Source organism: Tamandua tetradactyla, chromosome 23 (assembly GCF_023851605.1).
Source record: "Tamandua tetradactyla isolate mTamTet1 chromosome 23, mTamTet1.pri, whole genome shotgun sequence".
Lineage (NCBI taxonomy): Eukaryota > Metazoa > Chordata > Mammalia > Pilosa > Myrmecophagidae > Tamandua > Tamandua tetradactyla.
Window position 1 is genome coordinate 17,390,819 of NC_135349.1, and position 7,220 is coordinate 17,398,038.

Here is a 7,220-nt window from a genome sequence, read left to right on the forward strand (position 1 = left end):
GGCTTTTCTGTCACGTGAAAGTGCACATGGTGGCCTCTTTTCCTTTCTCTTCCAGGTTCCCTTGACTTCCAACTTCTGGCTGCTCCCCATGGCTTCTCCCTGTCTGACTTTCACTCTACCTATTAAAAAAAAACTCCAGCTGGGCCACACCTTAACTGAAGTAACCTCATCAAAAAGTCCTAATTGCAATGGGTTCACACCCACTGGAATGGATTAAGATTTAAGATCCTGCTTTTCTAGAATACATCACTCCAAAACACCACAATGGGGAAAGAATAGACTCTTCAACAAACAGTACTAGGAAAACTGGATATTCATATGCAAAAGAATGAAGGTATACTCCTACCTCACACCTTATGCAAAAATGAAATCAAAATGGATCAAGGACCTAAATATAAGAAAGCTGTAAAACTCCTGGAAGGAAACAGAGCAGCATCTTTAGGACATTGTATTAGGCAATGGTTTAGACTTTATTTCAAAAGCACAAGCCACAAAGGAAAAAAATGAATAAATTGAACTTCATCAGAATTAAAAACCTTTGTGCATCATAGGACATTCTCATGAAAATGAAAAGACAGCCTACAGAATGGTAGAAAAAAAATGGAGACCACACATCTGACAAGGATTTCATATCTAGAATAGATAAATAATTCTACAACTCAACACCAAAAAGACAACTCATTTTGACAACCAACTTGAACAGACATTTCTCCAAAGATATTAAACAAGTAGGCAATATTTTCATTTTCTTGCTACTAAAATAAGTACCATACAGTGGGTTGCCTTAAACAGTGGGAATTTATTGGCTCATGGTTTTGAAGCTAGAAGCCCAGCATTGAAACATGAGCAAGGTGATGCTTTGTTTCTAAAGAAAGTGACATTCTGAGACTGGCTGCTGGATATCCTTGTTCATTTGCTTTTCTGTCACATGGCAGTGCTCATAGCAGTGTTTTCTCCTTTGTCTTCCTGGGCCTATTGACGTTCAGCTTCTGGCAGCTTCATGTGGCATTTTTCCGTGGCCAGTTTCCTTTGCTTATAAAGACTTCAGCCGTAATGGATTAAGGCCCTCCCTCATTCCATTTGTGCACACCCTCACTAGTAACATTGTCAAAGGTCCTATTTACAAATGAATTCAGACCCATAGGACCAAGGATTGGGATCAGAATTACCTTTTGGGGGGACATGTTTTAATCCCCAACAGCCAATAAGCTCATGTAAAGATGTTCAACATCCTTAGCCATTAAGGAAATGCAAATCAAAACCACAATAAGATACCATTTCACACTCAGTAGAATGGCTACTGTTAAAAAGTAGAAAATGTGTATTAGAGAGGATGTGGAGAATTAGAAGCACACATAAATTATTAGTGGGAATGTAAAATGAGCAGCCACCGTGGAAAGCACTTCAGTGATTCCTCAGAAGGTTAAGTATAGAGTTAACCACATGATCCAGCAATTCCACTTATAGGTATATCCAAAGAAATTGAAAGTAAAGACTCAGATATTTGCATGTGGATGTTCAGAGCATCATTATTCACAGTTGCAATCAAGTGTCCATCAACAGATGAAGGGATAAGCAAAATGTAGTATGGTCATACAGTGGAATTTTATAGAGTCATAAAAGGGAATGAAGTTCAGATACATGTGACAGTATAGATGAACCTTCATGTTGATTGAAATAAATCAGGCACAAAAAGACAAATGTTGTATGATCTCACTGATATGAAATAGAGGCAGCCTAAATTCATGGAGTCAGACACCAAAATACAGGTTATCAAAATCTGGGATGAGAGTGAGGAAGGGGGAGTTAACACTTCATTGGTACAGAATTTCTCTTTTGGGTGATGGAAAAGTTTTGGTAATAGATGATGGTGATGATAGCACAACATTATGAATGTAATTAATACCAGTGAATTATATATTTGAATGTGTTAAAAGGGGGAATTTTTTAGGTTGTATATATGTTACTAGGATAAAAATTAAAAAAAAAAAAAAACATAAGGCTTCATAATTCCTATGTTTTTGGAAGCTACTTAATTGACCCTTAGTCTTTGTGGAATCCAGGTGACTCTTCCCAGTATGAATTTGAAAGCACTTCAAGTGGAACAGTTCAAAGAAAAGCCTGGAAATGTTTACAAGAGTCAAGTGGCCACCCTCCAAGCATGGTTTCAGAAAAACCCTTACCCTGACAAAGCTGCCAGGGAGTGATTTGCCAAAGAAATAGACATTCTGGAGTATAGCATTTGTGGGTGGTTTTGAAGCTGCAGATTTGGTTGCTTCTTATGAAAAGGACTAAACCAGAAAAGGGCAAGCCTCAGCCTTGCACTCAAGAATACCAACCAAAAGAAGCCAGAAGACCCCAGATGCCCACCAGGAGATCTCAGACATGTGTCCTAGGTCAAGCCATTGAGAGGAACCATATCCCTAATTCTGCTACCAGAGAAGAACTGGCTAAGCAAATAGTGGGCACCCCGGAACCAAGAATTCAAAAATGCTTTCTGAACTTAAGTGATCAGCACTCAGAGCAGAGCAAAAGGGAATCCATAAATCCCTTGGAAGACAGCACAAGTGGAAGGCCAGATCTGACTCATTGGCAGTACCAAATGGACCTGTCCACTCTCCCGAGTAGTTCTCTTCATTTTCTTCCCCCCAAATTCCTTCTGCAAGAACCAAGCATTTCTCATTGTTCTTCCTCCGACTCCGTGGGTCATTTGTTCCTTGGTGCCTGGGTCGGGTCTGTAAGAACCAGGAACTGTGTATCATGATGGTTCAGCCCATCCAGGCTGTGCAGGGAGGAGAGAACTCTGACAACCCCTGACTCCTATGAATCACTTGACAATTCCACCAGCTCTGGGCAGGGGCATCTCAGATGCAGAGACTCCTTTCTGGCCCTGGTACCAAGAAAAATGCCATGATCACAATGCGCACACTGGCAGGAAAGTACCAGTTAAAGGACTTTTTTCAGCCTGAGCCTGAAGACACCCATGAACCTGACATTTCTTATATTATGTGGTGGTGGGATGAGGGGCACCTGGCTCTGAATGCAGACTGGGAACCTCCCAAAGGGACACTGCAGCAGGCTGCTGGCCACACTGGCGCAGACCTGGGGCCCAGTCAGTGCAGCAGCCATATCATCTGCTTGACCAACCACCTCAAGCCTTTGGAATGAACTCTGCCATCTATAGACTATGTGTTAGATGTACAATCTCTTCTGAATCCATTTGCTCAGAAAGAGGACCCTCCAGGACCCCAGCCACCCCTCAGTGAGGAAGAATTTCAGTGCTGTTCTACATGCTGCCAAGCTCACCAGAGGCTCAGCTATAGGAGAAGGTAGATGTCCTTTTCAACAATCGTGGGCCATGGTTCAATGGTAGAATGCCCACCTTCCATGTGGGAGACCTGGCTTAGGTTCCCAGACCATGCACGAAAAAATAAATAAATAAATAAAAACAGTCACAACCCTGGGCCAGACCTCCTTTCTTTTGACGTAAAATCAGAAAGATTTAAAGATAATGAACAATGAGGACATTACACTTGGGAACAAGAATAAACCATACTGGAACCCAAATAGAGGCTGTGGCTCTGTCTTGTGGGCAGTGCTTACTTTCTCTACTCAATTCCTGGAGAAAGGGATTCGTCAGAAGCTCCATCCTGACTCTGGAAGCATCATGAGCACCAGGTTAGCAGATACATTTGCTGAATCCTCGATGTAAAAGCATTTACATAACAAATCTGACCTTCTCCCTAAAATCATCATGCCATCAGCAGTCTGGACAAACCCAAGAACTGTCACAGAACACAAGTGAAGAAAACGGGTCTTACAGGAACTTAATCTGCATTTCTTGACTTTGGGCATGTTGGGAGGTCAAATTTAAAATTAGTTTGACATGTAAAAAGTGAGAGGATGTATGGCCCTAGGATCTATCCTTTCCTTGAAAGTTTTTGGTGAAAAAAGTAGAAAAGATCATCTGTTGCATTCCCCATCCTTGTTTTTTAAAGAACAGATCCCAAGCCCTACAAACGGATTATATTAAGCTTTTGCATTTGAATTAAAGATGATTAAATATGAAAAAGTAGGGGGATGCAATGTTTCTTGATAATGTAAGTTTAATAAGGTAAAATTTTTTCCTTCCATCTGTGAGGGTTTGAATTGGGAACTAGAAACTACCTCAGTGTTCATCAATAAGGGATGACTAAACAGATTGTGATGTATCAATAATACAGGGGACTCTTCTCAGATGAATGTATTTGGAAATAAAAGGTATATAAATTGGAAAGGAAGAAGTCAAATCCCATTTGGTTGGATGAGTGCTGGCCTGTCTGTCACTGTGAGGACATTTCATAGAATTAAATCATGATCACGTCAGCTGCATCTATACTTGATTGCATTTGTAATCAGCCAAGGGGAGTGTCTTCTGCAATGAGTGATGCTTAATCTAATCACTGGAAGTCTTTTAAGGAGGATTCAGAAGAGTCAGACTCTCTTCCTTCTTCGGCCTGGTGAGCCTCTCCTGTGGAGTTCGTCCAGGAGGGTCTGGACGAACAGCTTGCCCTACGGATTTTGGATTCTACATTCCCATGGTTCCATGAGACATTTTATAAATGTTATATCTATGGATATTTCCTGCTGATTCTGTTTCTCTAGAGAACCCTAGCCAATACAGCTTGGTACTGGAAGTGGGGTGGCTCTTAAGAAACAGAATCTTAAAAATGGGTTTTTACAATTGGTATTCTATTCTGACTGGACTCAAAGGCACTAAGGACTGTTTCCCATAATCAGAATGATACTGCCAATCATGGGGTGAGATGGCAAAAGAAATAGTGAAAATATCACCATTGGATTCTTCTAATGCTTCGCTTGTATGAAGCCAGGCTCTGGGGGATAATGTTTTTGGCACCTTTATGGAGTTTTGCGGAGATAGGAGGTATAGAAATGTTGGCTATTGCTAGATGTATTATGTACATTAATGAGTGAAAGGGATTGGCTCCATCTGACAGCTGTAAATGTACAATGGGTGTCCAGAAGGAAAATCTTATTTCCTGTAGCTATAGACTTGAGATCTCCAAAAAAGAGACTCAGAATAATATTGTTAGAATAACAACTTTACGATATAAACTGAAATCTCAATTTTGCATGGTGTCTTCTGTTAAAGTGAGGGCATTGATTGAAAAGGAATGGGACCCTGAAAAATGGGATGGTGACATATGGATTGCTAGTGATGTCGGTGGAGAGGTTGAAACCCTAGGTCATGCTGAGTCTTCTCTAAATGACCCTGTAATAGTGTGCCCTGAGCCACCACACCTCCAGCCTGTCCTGAGGACTTGGCCACCTAACTTCCTCCTGAAGGGATTAGCCCTAGAGTGATTAATGTTTCACCAGATGAAACTGCAAATGAATGCCCTGAAACAAATGGCTTGGAAGATACTTCTAATTCTTTTCATGACCCACCCCCACCACCCCTGATTTCTTCCAAACCTTTAACTAAAGTCCCAACAGGCCCCTAAAGGTGAAATACAAAGTATCACCCATGAGGAGGTACATCCTACTCCAAAAGAACTCCATGAGTTTTCCACTAAGCAGAGATTCTGCATTCAATGTGATAGCTTGAGGGGTTAGAAAAAGGCATTAACAGTTTGTTTGGATGGTTGGTTGAAACATAGATCAAAAGGTGGCCAACATTACCTGAAGTTGAAATGCCAGAAGTGCCCTGGTATAATGTAGATGAGAGGATCCAGAGGCTTAGAGGGATTAGAATGTTAGAGTGTATTTATCATGCAAAGGCTGCTCTTACACCCCAGGAATATCCATAGGATGCACCTTTTACCAGAACTGTGAGAAATAAATCTGTGAGATTAGTGCCATCATCTCTGAAGAGCTCTGTAGTTGCACTTCTCTGTAGGTCAGATATTGTTGTGGGAATTGCTGTCACTGAGCTGGAATCCTTAAACACAATGGGGATGACCAGATCCTGAGTTGGCAGAAGCCAGGTGGCAGCACTTAATCACCAAAGACAAGATGGACGTGGCTACCATAATAGACAGCAGACTCAAAGCAAGAGTCAAAATTATCTGACTCACATAGACTTGTGGCATTGGCTAGTAAATCATGGGGTACCTAGAAATACAATAGATGGGCAGTCTACTAAGTTCGTGTTTGAGCTGTATAAACAAAAGAGTTCTAGGTCAAGTGAACAGAAGTCTAACCTGAATTACAAAAACGGAGAGTCACAGCCCCTTAATCAATTTCCAGAATTGAGACAGTTTACAGATCCAGAGCCCCTTGAATGAGGGTGAGACAGGGTCCCTTTTGGGGGAGGACCCTGTTACACTACCACAGATTTGTACTGTAAATCTTCCTCCAAGCCTTCCCCAAGGAGACCAGTGAACTTTTACCAGGGTAACTGTGCACTGGGGGAAAAGGAAATGATCAGATATTTGGGGAATTATTAGATACTGGTTCAGAAGTGATATTAAATCCAGGGGACCCAAAACGTCCCTCTGGTTCACCAGTCAGAGTGGGGACTTATGAAGGTCAGGTGATCAATGGAGTTTTATCTCAGGTCCATCTCACAGTGGGTCCAGTGGGTTCCTGGACTTATTCTGTACTTATTTCCCCAGTTCCAGAATACATAATTGGAATAGACATACTGAGCAACTGGCAGAATCCCCACATTGACTCTCTGACTCATGGACTGAGGGCTATTATGGTGGGAAAGGCCAAGTGGAAGCCACTAGAACTGCCCTACCTAGCAAAATAGTACATCGGAAGCAATTCCAGATTCCTGGAGGGATTGCAGAGATTACTGACACTCTTAAGGACTTGAAGGATGCAGGGGTGGTGATTCCCACCACATCCCCACTCAACTCTCCTATTTGGCCTGTGCTGAAAACAGATGGGTCTTGAAGGATGACAGTAGATTATCATAAGCTCAACCAGGTGGTAACTCCAGTTGCACCTGCTCTTCCAGATATGGTATCATTGCTTGAGAAAATCAGTACATCCCCTGGCACCTGGTATGCTGCTGTTGATCTGGCAAACACATTTTTTCTCAATAGCTGTTAGTAAGGACCATCAGAAATGGTTTGCTCTCATCTGGCAAGATCAGCAATATACTTTCACTGTCCTACCTCAGGGGCATATCAACTCTCCAGCCGTATGTCATAATCTTGTCCACAGGGACCTTGATCACTTCTACCTCCCACAAGACATCACACTTGTCC

At 41.9% G+C, this 7,220-nt stretch overlaps 1 pseudogene; it reads left to right on the top strand.

The window, feature by feature from the left end:
* Positions 1-486: 486 nt before the first annotated feature.
* LOC143666508 (double homeobox protein B-like) lies at positions 487-4,016 on the top strand (annotated as a pseudogene).
* Positions 4,017-7,220: the final 3,204 nt, after the last annotated feature.